This window comes from Chiloscyllium plagiosum, unplaced genomic scaffold (genome assembly GCF_037043375.1).
Source record: "Chiloscyllium plagiosum isolate Xiang-an unplaced genomic scaffold, Cpla_swu_hap1 HiC_scaffold_33, whole genome shotgun sequence".
Classification (NCBI taxonomy): domain Eukaryota; kingdom Metazoa; phylum Chordata; class Chondrichthyes; order Orectolobiformes; family Hemiscylliidae; genus Chiloscyllium; species Chiloscyllium plagiosum.
In genome coordinates, this window is record NW_028270171.1 from 13,142,411 (window position 1) to 13,159,575 (window position 17,165).

The following is a 17,165-nucleotide window of genomic DNA, read 5'->3' on the forward strand; positions in this document are numbered from 1 at the left end:
CTCCTTGTTTTGGAAGACCAACTCATTTCACCAAGTTGATGGTCCTCCAGGACAATTGCTGTTTGCCTTCGTGTGTGTCACGGGGAACAGACCATAGAGCACAGAGTCCCACATCATGGAGCTGCCTGGGACGAACCCTGACAAAAACCATTAGATCTTTCTCCAGACTGTCTTTGCAGCTCTGGGTAAAGTGGGGGGAAGAACGTACCCAATACTGCCCTCATCCTGATGGCCGCCTTTGTGTGCGGCTGCATCAAGTTGTGCATAGACCCTCGGTACGCAAATACCAAGTGTCGCTACTTACTGAGGTTCTACATGTCCGCCGTGTTGCAAAGGATGGGTCTGGCCTTGTTGCCATGGAACGCTGCAAGTAGTTAGACTGTACCATATGACCCGTCCTTTGTGCAGAAATTTGTAAAGAGAAATATCTTTGACCACAAGTCCATCAGGGAGTGGTCAGCACGTAGCGACCTTGAGACCCTGTGGGAAAAGGACAGGGTGGATCTTGTCAAGTTGATCCCTGAGCAGACTGCCAAAGTCATCACAACTTTCCAACAGCCACCAAGACATCGTTTGGCTGATGTTGAGAAGGGTGCTGCCCATCAGATCCTTCATGGATGCCTGGAATCTGTGTACCACCACACGCTACCCTCGAAGTGGCAGTGGGGGGGAGAGTAGAGACTGTTACACATCTCCTTCTGTAGCCACATATAGGTCAGACTGGGTAAGAGTAGCAGATTGCCTTCCCTAAATGACACCGGTGAACTAGGTTGGTTTTAAAAAGCCATTGATGCTAGCTTTGTAGTCACCTTTACAAGATGTTAGATCTCTTAATTGGATTGAAATCCCACCAGCTCCCATGGTGGACCTTGAGCCCCTGTCCCCCAGATCATTTCCTGGACTATTCAGCAAGTGACATTACCGTAGAATTCTGCGCTAGTTTCAGATTCTCAGCATTCACATTTTTCTCCTTTTAACCTCTTGAGAGATTTTCATGTTTTGCAGCTAAAAAAAGGCAAAATGTTAAAACGCTGTGGGAGCTCAATTTATTCTGGAAACGTGTGGATAGTTCTGTAAACTCTTGCACCTATACACTGCTCAAACAGTGCCTTAACAGTGAGTGCTTTCAGTGTTTGTCATGTCCTTGGCAGTACGCTTGGTTTGCTTTGGGTCCAGCAGGATGTTAGTGTTTGTTTATGCACCGTAACAGGAGCAGGAGCCCTCGAAAAGCTTCTTTATCACAGGTTTCTTCACTGACTGAAGAGGGTTCTTCCAGTGGAGCAAATGTCTTCACCGCAGATTTCCTCAGGTACGCATAAGTTAAATTTTCTTTTAAAGGTTGATTTATCCTCACTGTTTTCCCCTTTTCTTGCAACCCACAAAGTTTCTTACTTCACAGGAACTTCACCACAACCAATGCTGACTTGACAAGTCGGCCACCAATTCTGGAAGACCCCACCAGGTCTCGGAAGCGGCCCTCTCCCTGCCGCCATCTTTCTGTCTTTGGGTCAAACGCCACGCTGCGGGGACCCGGTCACCCAACTTCCACCGCCAAACCCCAGCCGGCTGCAGTCAGAAAATGTATGAGGGTTTTGTGAGCAGGCTGGAACCGGTTTTTAAAAAATAAAATGCGGGACTGGGACAAACACAAAATGCTGAAAAATCAGCCAATGGACTTCTGCAGAGAGCACAGACAGTCGAACTGTTTAAATATGGATCCCTCACTCTCATCTGGGAAGACGTAGAGTGTTGCTTGTGCTGAACAGGGACAGAAGGAAATAGGTAAAGGTGTCATCATTCCACAGTAGTCATGTTTGGAGATGCCGGTGTTGGACTGGGGTGTACAAAGTTAAAAATCACACAGCACCAGGATAGAGTCCAACCTGGTCTACCACCTGATGAAGGAGCGTCGCTCCGAAAGCTAGTGTGCTTCCAATTAAACCTGTTGGACTATAACCTGGTGTTGTGTGATTTTTAACATCATTCCACAGAACTGCTGTCTTATTAGAGAGAGAGAGAGAGACACAGAAAGAAAGAGAATTTAACCTGAAGGTCACCACGCCTCAGGTGAGATCGAGAAGGTAGGGCCTTTGTGGTCAGCTCAACTGCTGTGAGAATTGAACCCATGGCTGTGGGTACAATGAGTTGCGAGCCAACTGAACTAACCCAACCGCAGAGAAGGGGACATGTAAACGGATCCAAGTTAAAAGCATGAAAAAGCGATTTGCACTGACAAAGTGACATCACCACGCAGTGTCTCAACAAGCAAAGCAATGCTTTTTGAAATGTAGCTGCTGCTGTAATATACAGCCAATGTATACACAGTAAGATCCCACAAACACCTATTTGATAACAGACAGAAATTCTGTTGTGACATTGATTGAGGAATAAATACAAACGTGGCCACCACCACAACTTCTTCGATTCTCCTTCAAAACAATGCAGCACGTGGTTCCAGCAATTGGTGTCATTCCACCCCCTACCTCCAACTACTGCTCAAGGAGCAGCGCTCCCTACAATCCTCCCCAGGAGATGCCCTGAGGCCACTTGAGTTCTCTGGTTCAGCTGGACGGACCAACATCAGTCCTTCCATGCTAACCTAAGCAACATTGCTTCCGTGTAATCAGGTAGGGGTGTTGGATGGTGCGTGTTGAGGGGGAGGGAGGTGGGGTATTCCCAACCCCCTGAGAGCTGCAGATCAATCAGAGGCCAACTGCGCCACCAGGAGCGGTGAGCGATTCCTTCATTTTCTCAGACCCAACTCAAGGATCTTTGTTGTATTCTATTTAACTCCATCTTTTATACTCCATATTATAGGGAGGCAATGGCTGAGTGGTATTATCGCTGAACTATTATTCCTGAGACTCAGATAATGTTCTGGGGACCCTGGTTCAAATCCTGCCATAGCAAATGATAGCATTTGATTTCAATGAGAATCTGGAATTAAGAGTTTAATGAACCTGTTGTCAATTGTGAGGAAAAACCCATCTGGTTCACTAATGTCCTTTAGGGGAAGGAAATTGCCATCCTTTTCTGGCTAATCAGCTCTTCAAAAGGGCATCATTACCAAGAACGACCTCCTGCTTTTTCCCTGGATCTTTGCGCATGAGTTCTGTCCAAATATTGCCCTCCTCAATGCCTCAATTGACCGTGCTGCTCCCACTTTTCCAGGCTGTCATACCCTAACTACTCACTGCGTGAGAAAGCTTTATCCCCCACATCACCTTTGATTCACTTTCAAATCACTTTACATCTGTGTCCATCTTAAATAAAACAGAGAGTTGCAGGTCTCAAACCATCAAAAACAAATTGCTGGAGAAACTCAGCAGGTCTTGCAACATCTGTGGAGAGGGAAGCAGAGTCCAGTGACCCTTCTCTCCACAGATGGAGAGAGGAAACAGAATTAATGTTTCAAGTCCACTGAATTCAGGATTCTGAGTAAGGGTCACTGGACTCTGCTTCCCTCTCCACAGATGTTGCAAGACCTGCTGAGTTTCTCCAGCAATTTGTTTTTGATGGTTTGAGACCTGCAACTCTCTGTTTTATTTAAGATGGACACAGATGTAAAGTGATTTGAAAATGAATCAAAGGTGATGTGGGGGATAAAGCTTTCTCACGCAGTGAGTAGTTAGGGTATGACAGCCTGGAAAAGTGGGAGCAGCACGGTCAATTGAGGCATTGAGGAGGGCAATATTTGGACAGAACTAATGCGCAAAGATCCAGGGAAAAAGCAGGAGGTCGTTCTCGGTAATGATGCTCTTTTGAAGAGCTGGTATAGACACGTGGGCTGATTAGCCTCTTGCTGCGCTGTGACAGTGCTGTGATTCTGGGGTCTGTGAATCGAGCTCTCCACTTGTTCGAAACAACCTCCATGTTGGATAGCAGGTACTAACATCCTGGGGCGCGCTCCATGGGCACTGACTACATGCATCCCATCTCCAAGGACAATGGCATCCAACAGGCACCAGTCTCTCAGAACACTCATGGTATCTCTCCGATCCACCTACAGGACACTAATAACAATGGGCGAGCATGAGGCTCGGTGGGTGGTGGGAGCAGCAGCAGAGATAGGGTGAGGGTGAGGTTTCAGATAGAAGGAGATGGCACTTACACTGGCAGAGAGGAGATGGTCCGACAGCGCTGGGCATGCTCCAAGGTGGCTTCTTCTTTTTTCACGAGATTGAAAGAACAGCCAACAAATGAGAATTCACGAGAAGCTGAATAAGTTCTGGTAGTTTGGCTGATTTAGTGCTGGACACATTTTCCTCGAGTCGATCTGCTAGATGATGATGACTGTCTGCTAGAAACTTCCTCGAGTAGGATCGGTGAGCTATTTCCCCCAGTGTAGAAGCATCAGTGGTCTGATTGGAGAAGACAGGCTCCAACATGTCACAAACTGGGAACACTGCCAGGTCACATAAGCCTGTGAGTAGTCAAGGCCCCCATTCCAGCTTCTCACCTTATCAAATACCAACCCTTGGTGCAGTGTGCACAGTTTCCCCCCCGTGCACTGCCCCCCCGTGCACTGCCCCCCTGTGCACTGTCCCCCCTGTGCACTGGCCCCCTGTGCACTGTCCCCCCCTGTGCACTGTCCCCCCCGTGCACTGTCCCCCCTGTGCACTGTCCCCCCCTGTGCACTGGCCCCCTGTGCACTGTCCCCCCTGTGCACTGTCCCCCCGTGCACTGTCCCCCCCGTGCACTGTCCCCCCGTGCACTGTCCCCCCTGTGCACTGTCCCCCTGTGCACTGTCCCCCTGTGCACTGTGCCCCTGTGCAGTGTCCCCCCTGTGCACTGTCCCCCTGTGCACTGTCCCCCTGTGCAGTTACCCCCCTGTGCACTGTCCCCCCTGTGCAGTGTCCCCCCCGTGCAGTGTCCCCCCGTGCACTGTCCCCCCTGTGCACTGTCCCCCCTGTGCACTGTCCCCCCCGTGCACTGTCCCCCCTGTGCACTGTCCCCCCTGTGCACTGTCCCCCCCGTGCACTGTCCCCCCTGTGCACTGTCCCACCCGTGCAATTTCCCCCTGTGCACTGTCCCCCTCGTGCAGAATCCCCAATGCATAGACCCCCCTGTGCACTGTCCCTGTGCCGTGTCCCCCTGTGCCGTGTCCCCCCTTGCATTGTCCCCCCGTGCACTGTCCCCCCGTGCACTGTCCCCCTGTGCAGTGTCCCCCCTGTGCACTGTCCCCCTGTGCACTGTGCCCCTGTGCAGTGTCCCCCCTGTGCACTGTCCCCCTGTGCACTGTCCCTCTGTGCAGTTACCCCCCTGTGCACTGTCCCCCCTGTGCAGTGTCCCCCCCGTGCAGTGTCCCCCCGTGCACTGTCCCCCCTGTGCACTGTCCCCCCTGTGCAGTGTCCCCTCCATGCAGTGTCCCCACATGCAGTGTCGCTGCCAGTGCACTGTACCCCCCCATGCAGTGTCCCCCCTTGCAGTGTCCCCATTGTGCACTGTCCCCCAGTGCAGTGTCCCCCCATGCAGTGTCCCCCCGTGCAGTGTCGCCCCCATGCAGTGTCACCCCGTGCAGTGTCCCCCTGTGCAGTGTCCCCCCTTGCAGTGTCCCCCCTTGCAGTGTCCCCTTTGTGCACTCTACCCCCGTGCAGTGTCCCCCTCTGTGCAGTGTCCTCCCTTTGCAATGTCCCCCATGTGCAGTGTCCCCCCTTGCAATGTCCCCTTTGTGCACTGTGCCCCCTGTGCAGTGTCCCCCCGTGCACTGTCCCCCTGTGCAATGTCCCCTTTGTGCAGTGTCCCCCATGTGCAGTGTCCCCCCATGCACTGTCCACCGTGCACTGTCCCCCTCGTGCACAGTCCTCCCCGTGCACTGTCCCCCTTGTGAACTGTCCCCCTCGTGCACTGTCCTCCCCGCGCACTGCCCCCTCATGCACTGTCCCCCTCATGCACTGTCCCCCTCTTGCACTGTCCCCCTCTTGCACTGTCCCCCCGTGCACTGTTCCCCCGTGTTCTGTCCCCTCCGTGCACTGTCCCCCCTGTGCACTGTCCTCCCCGTGCACTGTCCTCCCCGTGCACTGTCCCCCTCTGCACTGTCCTCCTCGTGCACTGTTCCACCTGTGCAGTGTCCCCTGTGCACTGTCTCCCCTGTGCACTGTACCCCTGTACACTGTCTCCCCTGTGCACTGTCCCCCTGTGCACTGTTCCCCGTGCACTGTCCCCCCGTGCACTGTCCCCTCTGTGCACTGTCCCCCCTTGTGCATTGTCCCCCCTTGCGCATTGACCTCTGTGCAGTGTCCCCCCGTGCACTGTCTCCCCTTGTGCATTGTCCCCCCTTGGGCATTGACCTCTGTGCAGTATCCCTTGCTGTGCACTGTCCCCCCCTGTGCAGTGTCCACCTGGGCCGTATCCCCCGTGCACTGTCTCCCCTGTGCACTGTGCCCCCTGTGCAGTGTCCCCTGTGCAGTGTCCCCCTGTGCACTGTGCCCACTGTGCAGTGTCCCCCTGTGCAGTGTCCCCCTGTGCACTGTGCCCCCTGTGCAGTGTCCCCTGTGCAGTGTCCCCCTGTGCACTGTGCCCACTGTGCAGTGTCCCCCTGTGCAGTGTCCCCCTGTGCACTGTGCCCCCTGTGCAGTGTCCCCTGTGCAGTGTCCCCCGTGCACTGCCCCCCCCCGTGCAGTATCCCCCCAGTGCAGTGTGAACCCGTGCAGTGCCTCCCTGTGCAGTGTCCCCCAGTGCAGTGTCTCCCTGTGCAGTGTGCCTCCTGTGCAGTGCACCGCCTTTGCAGTGTCCCCCTATGCAGTGCCCCCCTGTGCAGTGCCCCCCGTGCAGTGTCTTCTCCCTGTGCAGTGCCTCCCCCCTGTGCAGTGCCTCCCCCCTGTGCAGTGCCCTCCCTGTGCAGTGTCTCCCCTGTGCAATGTCCACCTGTGCACTATCCCTCGTGTAGTGTCCCCCAGTGCACTGTCCCCCCGTGCAGTGTCCCCCTGTTCAGTGCTCCCCATGCAGTGTTCCCCCCGTGCACTATCCCCCGTGCAGTGTCCGCCAGTGCAGTGTCCCCCCGTGCAGTGTGCCCCGTGTAGTGTCCCCCAGTGCAGTGTCCCCCAGTGCACTGTCCCCACGTGCAGTGTCAACCCCTTTGCAGTGTCCCCCTGTTCAGTGTCCCTGTGTGCAGTATCCTCCCTGTGCAGTGTCCCTCCGCTGTGCAGTGTGCCCCCTGTGCAATGCCTCCCTGTGCAGTGTCCCCTTGTGCACTGTGCCCCCTGTGCAGTGTCCCCCTGTGCAGTGTCCCCCGTGCAGTGCCCCCCCGTGCAGTGTCCCCCCAGTGCAGTGTGACCCCGTGCAGTGCCTCCCTGTGCAGTGTCCCCCGTGCAGTGTCTCCCTGTGCACTGTGCCCCCTGTGCAGTGTCCCCTGTGCACTGTGCCCCCTGTGCACTGTGCCCCCTGTGCAGTGTCCCCCGTGCAGTGTCTCCCTGTGCAGTGTTCCCCGTGCAGTGTCCCCCCATGCACTGTCCCCCCGTGCAGTATCCCCCCTTGTGCAGTGTCCCCCTGTGCACTGTCCCCCCGTGCAGTGTCTCCCCTGTGCAGTATCCCCCATGCACTGTCCCCCCTGTGCAGTGTCCCCCAGTGCACTGTCCCCCCGTGCAGTGTCCCCCCGTGCAGTCTCTCCCCCTGTGCAATGTCCCCCCTGTGCAGTGTCCCCCCTGTGCAGTGTCCCCCTCGTGCACTGTCCCCCCTGTGCCGTGTTCCCCTGTGCAGTGTCCCCCCTGTGCACTGTCCCCCGTGCACTGTCCCCCCGTGCACTATCCCCCGTGCAGTGTCCGCCAGTGCAGTGTCCCCCCGTGCAGTGTGCCCCGTGTAGTGTCCCCCAGTGCAGTGTCCCCCAGTGCACTGTCCCCACGTGCAGTGTCAACCCCTTTGCAGTGTCCCCCTGTTCAGTGTCCCTGTGTGCAGTATCCTCCCTGTGCAGTGTCCCTCCGCTGTGCACTGTCCCCCCGTGCACTGTCCCCCCGTGCACTGTCCCCGTGTGCACTGTCCCCACCCTGCACTGTCCCCTCTGTGCACTGTCCCCCTGTGCACTATCCCCCTGTGCAGTGTGCCCCTGTGCAGTGTCCCCCCTGTGCAGTGTCCCCCCTGTGCAGTGTGCCCCTGTGCAGTGTCCCCCCTGTGCAGTGTCCCCCCTGTGCAGTGTCCCCCCAATGCACTGCCCTCACGTGCAGTGACTTCTCTGTGCAGTGATCCCCATGCAGTTTCCGCCCCGTGCTGTGTCTCCCTGTGCAGTGTCTCCCTGTGCAGTGTCTCCCTGTGCAGTGTCCCCCACGTGCAGTGTCTCCCTGTGCACTGTCCCCCTGTGCAGTGTCCCTCTGTGCAGTGTGTCCCTCTGTGCAGTGTCTCCCTGTGCACTGTCCCCCTGTGCAGTGTCCCTCTGTGCAGTGTCCCCACTTGTGCAGTGTCTCCCTGTGCAGTGTCTCCCTGTGCAGTGTCCCCCACGTGCAGTGTCCACTTGTGCAGTGTCCCTCTGTGCAGTGTCCCCCTGTGCAGTGTCCCTTCTGTGCAGTGTTCCCATGTGCACTATCCCCCTGTGCAGTGTCCCCCCAGGTGCAGTGTCCCCCCTGTGCAGTGTCCCTTCTGTGCAGTGTCCCCCTGTGCACTATCCCCTGTGCAGTATCCCCCCTGTGCAGTGTCCCCCCTGTGCAGTGTCCCTTCTGTGCAGTGTCCCCCTGTGCACTATCCCCTGTGCACTGTCCCCCCTTCTGCAGTGTCCCCCCCATGCACTGTCCCCCCTTGTGCAGTGTCCTCCCATGCACTGTCCCCCTGTGCACTGTCCCCCCCTGTGCACTGTCCTCTGTGCAGTGTCTCCCCGTGCAGTGTCCCTCCTCTGTGCAGTGTCTTCCCATGCACTGTCCCCCTGTGCACTGTCCCCCCCTGTGCACTGTCCTCTGTGCAGTGTCTTCCCCCGCTTTGCAGTGTTCCCGTGTGCAGTGTCCCTCCCCTGTGCAGTGTGCCACCCATGCAGTGTCCCCCCCCTTTGCAGTGTCCCCCTGTGCAGTGTCCCCCTATACTGTCCCCACCTGTGCAGTGTCCCCCGTGCATTGTCCCTCCTCTGTGCAGTGTCTCCCCCCCTTTGCAGTGTTCCCCTGTGCAGTGCCCCCCCTTTGCAGTGTCCCCCTGTTCAGTGTCCCCCTGTGCACTGTCCCCCCGTGCACTATACCCCCCATGCACTGTCCCCCCTTGCACTGTACCCCCCTTGCACTGTACCCCCCGTGTACAGTGCAGTGTCCCCCCGTGCACTGTCTCCCCTGTGCAGTGTCCCCCAGTGCAGTGTCTCCCCCCGTGCACTGTCCCACCTTGCAATGTCCCCCCTGTGCAGTGTCTCCCCCCTTTTGCAGTGTCCCCCCTGTGCAGTGTCCCCCCTGTGCAGTGTCCCCCCTGTGCAGTGTCTCACTGTGCATTGTTTCCCCTGTTCACTGTCCCCCCGTGGTGTACCTTCTGTGCAGTGTCTCCCTGTGCACTGTACCCCCTGAGCAGTGTCCCCCCAGTGCAGTGTCCCCCCTGTGCGCTGTCCCACCTTGCAATGTCCCCCCTGTGCAGTGTCCCCCCTGTGCAGTGTCCCCCCTTTTGCAGTGTCCCCCCTGTGCAGTGTCTCCCCCCTGTGCAGTGTCCCCCCTTTGCACTGTCCCCCCCTGTGCAGTGTCCCCCTGTGCAGTGTCCCCTGTGCAGTGTCCCCCCGTGCAGTGACCCCCTGTGCAGTGTCCCCCCTGTGCAGTGCCCCCCCTGTGCAGTGCCCCCTGCAGTGTTCTCCCTGTGCAGTGTCCCCCCGTGCAGTGTCCCCCTGTGCAGTGTCACCCCGTGCAGTACCCCCCTGTGCACTGTCTCCCCTGTGCACTGTCTCCCCTGTGCACTGTACCCCTGTACACTGTCCCCCTGTGCACTGTTCCCCGTGCACTGTCCCCCCGTGCACTGTCCCCTCTGTGCACTGTCCCCCCTTGTGCATTGTCCCCCCTTGCGCATTGACCTCTGTGCAGTGTCCCCCCGTGCACTGTCCCCCCTTGTGCATTGTCCCCCCTTGTGCATTGACCTCTGTGCAGTATCCCCCGCTGTGCAGTGTCCCCCCTGTGCAGTGTCCACTTGTGCAGTATCCCCCGTGCACTGTCTCCCCTGTGCACTGTCCCCACTGTGCAGTATCCCCCTGTGCACTGTCCCCCCTGTGCACTGTCTCCCCTGTGCACTGTCCCCCCTGTGCACTGTCCCCCGTGCAGTGTCCCCCCTGTGCAGTGTCCCCCCTGTGCAGTATCCCCCCGTGCACTGTCTCCCCTGTGCACTGTCCCCCCTGTGCAGTGTCCCCCCTGTGCAGTGTCCCCCTGTGCACTGTCCCCCCTGTGCACTTTCCCCCTGTGCACTGTCTCCCTGTGCAGTGTCCCCCTGTGCACTGTCCCCCCTGTGCACTTTCCCCCTGTGCACTGTCCCCCTGTGCAGTGTCCCCCCTGCGCAGTGTCCCCCCTCTGCACTGTCCCCCTGTGCAGTGTCCCTCTGTGCAGTGTCCCCTTAGTGCCATGTCCCCCTTGTGCAGTATCCCCCCTATACTGTCCCCACCTGTGCAGTGTCCCCTGTGCAGTGTCTCCCCCCCTTTGCAGTGTTCTCCTGTGCAGTGCCCCCCTGTTCAGTGTCCCCCTGTGCAGTGTCTCCCTGTGCAGTATCCCCCCGCGTGCAGTGTCTCCCCTGTGCAGTGTCCCTCCCCTGTGCAGTGTCCCCTCTGTGCAGTGTCTCCCTGCGCAGTATCCCCCTATGCAGTGTCCCCCGTGCAGTGTCCCCCTGTGCAGTGTCCCACTGGGCAGTGTCCCCCTGTGCAGTGTCTCCCTGTGCAGTGTCCCCCCCTTTGCAGTGTCCCCCTGTTCAGTGTCCGCCTGTGCAGTATCCCCCTGTGCAGTGTGCCCCCGTGCAGTGCCTCTCTGTGCAGTATCCCCCTGTGCACTGTGCCCACTGTGCAGTGTCCCCTGTGCAGTGTCCCCCTGTGCAGTGTCCCCCGTGCACTGCCCCCCTCGTGCAGTGCCTCCCTGTGCAGTGTCCCCAGTGCAGTGTCACCCCTGTGCAGTGTCCCCCCTGTGCAGTGTCCCCCCCGTGCACTGTCTCCGCTGTGCACTGTCCCCCTGTGCAGTGTCACCCTGTGCAGTGTCCCCCTGTGCAGTGTCCCCCCTGTGCAGTGTCCCCCTGTGCAGTGTCCCCCTGTGCAGTGTCCCCCTGTGCAGTGTCCCCCTGTGCAGTGTCACCCCTGTGCAGTGTCCCCCCCCTGTGCAGTGTCCCCCCCGTGCACTGTCTCCGCTGTGCACTGTCCCCCCTGTGCAGTGTCCCCCTGTGCAGTGTCACCCTGTGCAGTGTCCCCCTGTGCAGTGTCACCCTGTGCAGTGTCCCCCCTGTGCAGTGTCCCCCTGTGCAGTGTCACCCTGTGCAGTGTCCCCCTGTGCAGTGTCACCCTGTGCAGTGTCCCCCTCGTGCAGTGCCTCCCTGTGCAGTGTCCCCAGTGCAGTGTCTCCCTGTGCAGTGTCACCCTGTGCAGTGTCCCCCCTGTGCAGTGTCCCTCTGTGCAGTGTCCCCCCTGTGCAGTGTCCCCCCGTGTAGTGTCCCCCCTGTGTAGTGTCCCCCATTTGCAGTGTCCCCTCGTGTAGTGTCCCCCCGTGCAGTGTCGCCCCGTGCAGTGTCGCCCCTGTGCAGTGTCCCCCCCCTGTGCACTGTCCCCCTGTGCACTGTCCCCCCTGTGCAGTGTCCCTCCCGTGCACTGTCCCCCCTGTGCACTGTCCCCCTGTGCACAGTCCCCCTGTGCACTGTCCCCCTGTGCAGTGTCCCCCTGTGCACTGTCCCCCTGTGCACTGTCCCCCTGTGCAGTGTCCCCCGTGCAGTGTCGCCCCGTGCAGTGTCGCCCCTGTGCAGTGTCCCCCCCCTGTGCACTGTCCCCCTGTGCACTGTCCCCCCTGTGCAGTGTCCCTCCCGTGCAGTGTCCCCCCTGTGCACTGTCCCCCTGTGCACAGTCCCCCTGTGCACTGTCCCCCTGTGCAGTGTCCCCCTGTGCACTGTCCCCCTGTGCACTGTCCCCCTGTGCAGTGTCCCCCGTGCAGTGTCCCCCCTGTGCACTGTCCCCCTGTGCAGTGTCCCCCGTGCAGTGTCCCCCCGTGCACTGACCCCCTGTGCAGTGTCCCCCCTGTGTAGTGTCACCCCTGTGCAGTGTCCCCCTGTGTTGTGTCCCCCCTGTGTACTGTCCCCCTGTGCAGTGTCCCCTGTGCAGTGTCCCCCCTGTGCAGTGTCCCCCCCTGTGCACTGTCCCCCTGTGCAGTGTCCCCTGTGCAGTGTCCCCCCTGTGCAGTGTCCCCCCTGTGCACTGTCCCCCCCGTGCAGTGCCCCCCTGTGCACTGTCCCCCCCTGTGCAGTGTTCCCCCTGTGCAGTGCCCCCCTGTGCACTGTCCCCCCTGTGCAGTGTTCCCCCTGTGCAGTGCCCCCCTGTGCACTGTCCCCCCTGTGCAGTGTTCCCCCTGTGCAGTGTCCCCCTGTGCAGTGCCCCCCTGTGCAGTGTCCCCCCGTGCAGTGCCCCCCTGTGCAGTGTCTCCCCGTGCAGTTTCCCCCAGTGCAGTGTCCCCCCTGTGCAGTGCCCCCCCTGCAGTGTTCCCCCTGTGCAGTGTCCCCCCGTGCAGTGCCCCCCTGTGCAGTGTCCCCCCGTGCAGTGCCCCCCTGTGCAGTGTTCCCCCTGTGCAGTGCCCCCCTGTGCAGTGTCCCCCCTGTGCAGTGCCCCCCGTGCAGTGTCCCCCCTGTACATTGCCCCCCTGTGCAGTGTCCCCCCTGTGCAATATCCCCCCGTGCATTGTCCCCCCCGTGCACTGTTCCTCGTGCAATGTCCCCCCTGTGCACTGTCCCCACTGTGCACTGTCCCTTCTGTGCACTGTCCCCCCTTATGCATTGTCCACCCTTGTGCATTGACCTCTGTGCAGTATCCCCCTGTGCACTGTCTCCCCTGTACAGTGTCCGCCTGTGCAGTATCCCCCCGTGCACTGTCCCCCCTGTGCAGTGTCCCCCCTGTGCAGTGTCCGCCCTGTGTAGTGTCCCCCCTGTGCAGTGTCCCCCACGTGCAGTGTCCCCCCCCGTGCAGTGTCCCCCCCGTGCAGTGTCCCCCCAGGCAGTGTCCCCCCTGTGCAGTATCCCCCCTGTGCAGTATACCCCCGTGCACTGTCTCCCCTGTGCACTGTCCCCCCTGTGCAGTGTCCCCCCTGTGCAGTGTCCCCCCTGTGCAGTATCCCCCGTGCAGTGTCCCCCTATTTCACTGTCCCACGTGCAGTGTCCCCCCTGCGCAGAGTCCCCCCTGTGCAGTGTCCCTCTGTGCAGTGTCCCCCCTGTGCACTGTCCTCCTGTGCACTGTCCCCCTCTGCACTGTCCCCCCTGCGCAGAGTCCCCCCTGTGCAGTGTCCCTCTGTGCAGTGTCCGCCCTGTGCACTGTCCTCCTGTGCACTGTCCCCCTCTGCACTGTCCCCCCTGTGCAGTGTTCCCCCTGTGCACTGTCTCCCTGTGCACTGTCCCCCTATTGCACTGTCCCCCGTGCACTGTTCCCCGTGCAATGTCCCCCCTGTGCAGTGTCCCCCCTGTGCACTGTCCCCCCTTATGCATTGTCCCCCCTTGTGCATTGACCTCTGTGCAGTATCCCCCCGTGCACTGTCTGCCCTGTGCAGTGTCCACCTGTGCAGTATCCCCCGTGCACTGTCCCCCCGTGCACTGTCCCCCCTGTGCACTGTCCCCCCTGTGCAGTGTCCCCCCTGTGCAGTATCCCCCCTGTGCAGTATCCCCCCGTGCACTGTCTCCCCTGTGCACTGTCTCCCCTGTGCACTGTCCCCCCTGTGCAGTGTACCCCTGTGCAGTGTCCCCCTATTTCACTGTCCCCCCATGCAGTGTCTCCCCTGTGCAGTGTCCCCCTATTGCACTGTCCCCCATGTGCACTGTCCCCCGTGCAGTGTCCCCCCTGCGCAGTGTCCCCCCTGTGCAGTGTCCCTCTGTGCACTGTCCCCCCTGTGCACTGTCCCCCTGTGCAGTGCCCCCCTGCGCAGTGTCCCCCCTGTGCAGTGTCCCTCTGTGCAGTGTCCCCCCTGCGCAGTGTCCCCCCTGTGCAGTGTCCCCCCCTGTGCAGTGTCCCCCTGTGCAGTGTCCCTCTGTGCACTGTCCCCGTGCAGTGTCCCCACTGTGCAGTGCCCCCCGTGCACTGTCCCCACTGTGCAGTGTCCCCACTGTGCAGTGCCCCCCCCCGTGCACTGTCTCCGCTGTGCACTGTCCCCCCTGTGCAGTGTCCCCCTGTGCAGTGTCCCCCCTGTGCAGTGTCCCCCCTGTGCAGTGTCCCTCTGTGCAGTGTCCCCCCTGCGCAGTGTCCCCCCTGTGCAGTGTCTCCCCTGTGCAGTGTCCCCCTATTGCACTGTCCCCCATGTGCACTGTCCCCCCTGCGCAGTGTCCCCCCTGTGCACTGTCCACCCTGTGCACTGTCCCCCTGTGCACTGTCCCCCATGCACTGTTCCCCCTTGTGCATTGACCTCTGTGCAGTGTCCCCCCTGTGCACTGTCCCCCCTTATGCATTGTCCCCCCTTGTGCATTGACCTCTGTGCAGTGTCCCCCCTGTGCACTGTCCCCCCTTATGCATTGTCCCCCCTTGTGCATTGACCTCTGTGCAGTATCCCCCCGTGCACTGTCTCCCCTGTGCAGTGTCCCCCCTGTGCACTGTCCCCCCTTTTGCAGTGTCCCCCCTGTGCAGTGTCCCCCCTGTGCAGTATCCCACCGTGCACTGTCTCCGCTGTGCACTGTCCCCCTGTGCAGTGTCACCCTGTGCAGTGTCCCCCCTGTGCAGTGTCCCTCTGTGCAGTGTCCCCCCTGCGCAGTGTCCCCCCTGTGCAGTGTCCCCCCGTGTAGTGTCCCCCCTGTGTAGTGTCCCCCATTTGCAGTGTCCCCTCGTGTAGTGTCCCCCCGTGCAGTGTCGCCCCGTGCAGTGTCGCCCCTGTGCAGTGTCCCCCCCCTGTGCACTGTCCCCCTGTGCACTGTCCCCCTGTGCAGTGTCCCCTGTGCAGTGTCCCCCAGTGCAGTGTCCCCCCTGTGCAGTGTCCCTCCCGTGCAGTGTCCCCCCCTGTGCACTGTCCCCCTGTGCACTGTCCCCCTGTGCACTGTCCCCCTGTGCAGTGTCCCCCGTGCAGTGTCCCCCCCGTGCACTGACCCCCTGTGCAGTGTCCCCCCTGTGTAGTGTCACCCCTGTGCAGTGCCCCCCTTTGCAGTGTCCCCCCGTGTTGTGTCCCCCTGTGCAGTGTCCCCCCCTGTGCACTGTCCCCCTGTGCAGTGTCCCCTGTGCAGTGTCCCCCCTGTGCAGTGTCCCCCCTGTGCACTGTCCCCCCCGTGCAGTGCCCCCCTGTGCACTGTCCCCCCCTGTGCAGTGTTCCCCCTGTGCAGTGCCCCCCTGTGCACTGTCCCCCCTGTGCAGTGTTCCCCCTGTGCAGTGTCCCCAGTGCAGTGTCCCCCCTGTGCAGTGCCCCCCCTGCAGTGTTCCCCCTGTGCAGTGTCCCCCCGTGCAGTGCCCCCCTGTGCAGTGTCCCCCCGTGCAGTGCCCCCCTGTGCAGTGTTCCCCCTGTGCAGTGCCCCCCTGTGCAGTGTCCCCCCTGTGCACTGTCCCCCCCGTGCAATGTCCCCCCTGTGCACTGTCCCCCCCGTGCAGTGTTCCCCCTGTGCAGTGCCCCCCTGTGCACTGTCCCCCCCTGTGCAGTGTTCCCCCTGTGCAGTGCCCCCCTGTGCACTGTCCCCCCTGTGCAGTGTTCCCCCTGTGCAGTGCCCCCCTGTGCAGTGTCCCCCTATTTCACTGTCCCCCCCGTGCAGTGTCTCCCCTGTGCAGTGTCCCCCTATTGCACTGTCCCCCATGTGCAATGTCCCCCGTGCATTGTCCCCCTGTGCACTGTCCCCCTGTGCAGTGCCCCCCTGCGCAGTGTCCCCCTGTGCAATGCCCCCCTGTGCACTGTCCCCCTGTGCAGTGACCCCCCTGTGCAGTCTCCCTCTCTGCACTGTCCCCCTGTGCACTGTCCCCCTGTGCAGTGCCACCCTGCGCAGTGTCCCCCTGTGCAATGCCCCTCTGTGCACTGTCCCCCTGTGCAGTGTCCCCCCTGTGCAGTCTCCCTCTCTGCACTGTCCCCCTGTGCAGTGTCCCCCTGTGCAATGCCCCCCCGTGCACTGTCCCCCTGTGCAATGCCCCCCCGTGCACTGTCCCCCTGTGCAATGTCCCTCTGTGCACTGCCCCCCTGTGCACTGTCCCCCTGTGCAGTGACCCCCTGTGCAGTGTCCCTCTGTGCAGTGTCCCCCCTGTGCAGTGTCCCCCTGTGCAGTGTCCCCTCTGTGCAGTGTCCCCCTGTGCACTGTCCCCCCTGTGCACTGTCCCCCTGTGCACTGTCCCCCTCTGCAGTGTCCCCCCTTGTGCAGTGTTCCCCCTGTGCAGTGTTCCCCTGTGCAGTGTCCCCCATGCAGTGTCCCCCCCTGTGCAGTGTCCCCCTGTGCAGTGTCTCCCCTGTGCACTGTCCCCCCGTGCAGTGTCTCCCCTGTGCACTGTCCCCCCTGTGCACTGTCCCACCGTGCAGTGTCCCCCCTTGTGCAGTGTTCCCCCTGTGCAGTGTTCCCCTGTGCAGTGTCCCTCTGTGCAGTGTCCCCCCCGTGCAGTGTCCCCCCTGTGCACTGTCCCCCCTGTGCACTGTCCTCCTGCACAGTGTCCCCCGTGCACTGTCCCCCCGGTGCGGTGTCCCCCATGTGCAGTGTCCCCCATGTGCAGTGTCCCCCATGTGCAGTGTCCCTCTGTGCAGTGTCCCCCCGGTGCGGTGTCCCCCCTGTGCAGTGTCCCCCCGTGCAGTGTCCCCCCGTGCAGTGTCCCCCTGTGCAGTGTCCCCCCCGTGCAGAGTCCGCCCTGTGCACTGTCCCTCTGTGCAGTGTCCCTCTGTGCAGTGTCCCCCCTGTGCAGTGTCCCCTGTGCAGTGTCCCGCTGTGCAGTGTCCCCCTGTGCAGTGTCCCCCTGTGCAGTGTCCCCCCTGTGCAGTGTCCCTCTGTGCAGTGTCCCCCCTGTGCAGTGTCCCCCCTTTGCAGTGTCCCCCTGTGCAGTGTCCCTCTGTGCAGTGTCCCCCCTGTGCAGTGTCCCCCCTGTGCAGTGTCCCTCTGTGCAGTGTCCCCCCTGTGCAGTGTCCCCCTGTGCA

At 60.9% G+C, this 17,165-nt stretch overlaps 1 protein-coding gene across 4 annotated transcripts in view; it reads left to right on the forward strand.

Moving 5' to 3' along the window:
- Positions 1 to 1,289: 1,289 nt before the first annotated feature.
- Positions 1,290 to 17,165, forward strand: part of tmem150b (transmembrane protein 150B) — a 75,548-nt gene continuing 59,672 nt past the window's right edge. For 3 of the 4 annotated variants that reach the window (XM_087978096.1, XM_087978094.1, XM_087978092.1), the window contains exon 1: positions 1,403 to 1,782. The gene's annotated coding sequence lies outside the window, so the exon portion shown is untranslated. Of the gene's footprint in view, positions 1,310 to 1,402; positions 1,783 to 17,165 lie in introns of those variants that run through there. The other variant, XM_087978093.1, reaches the window with a different exon arrangement.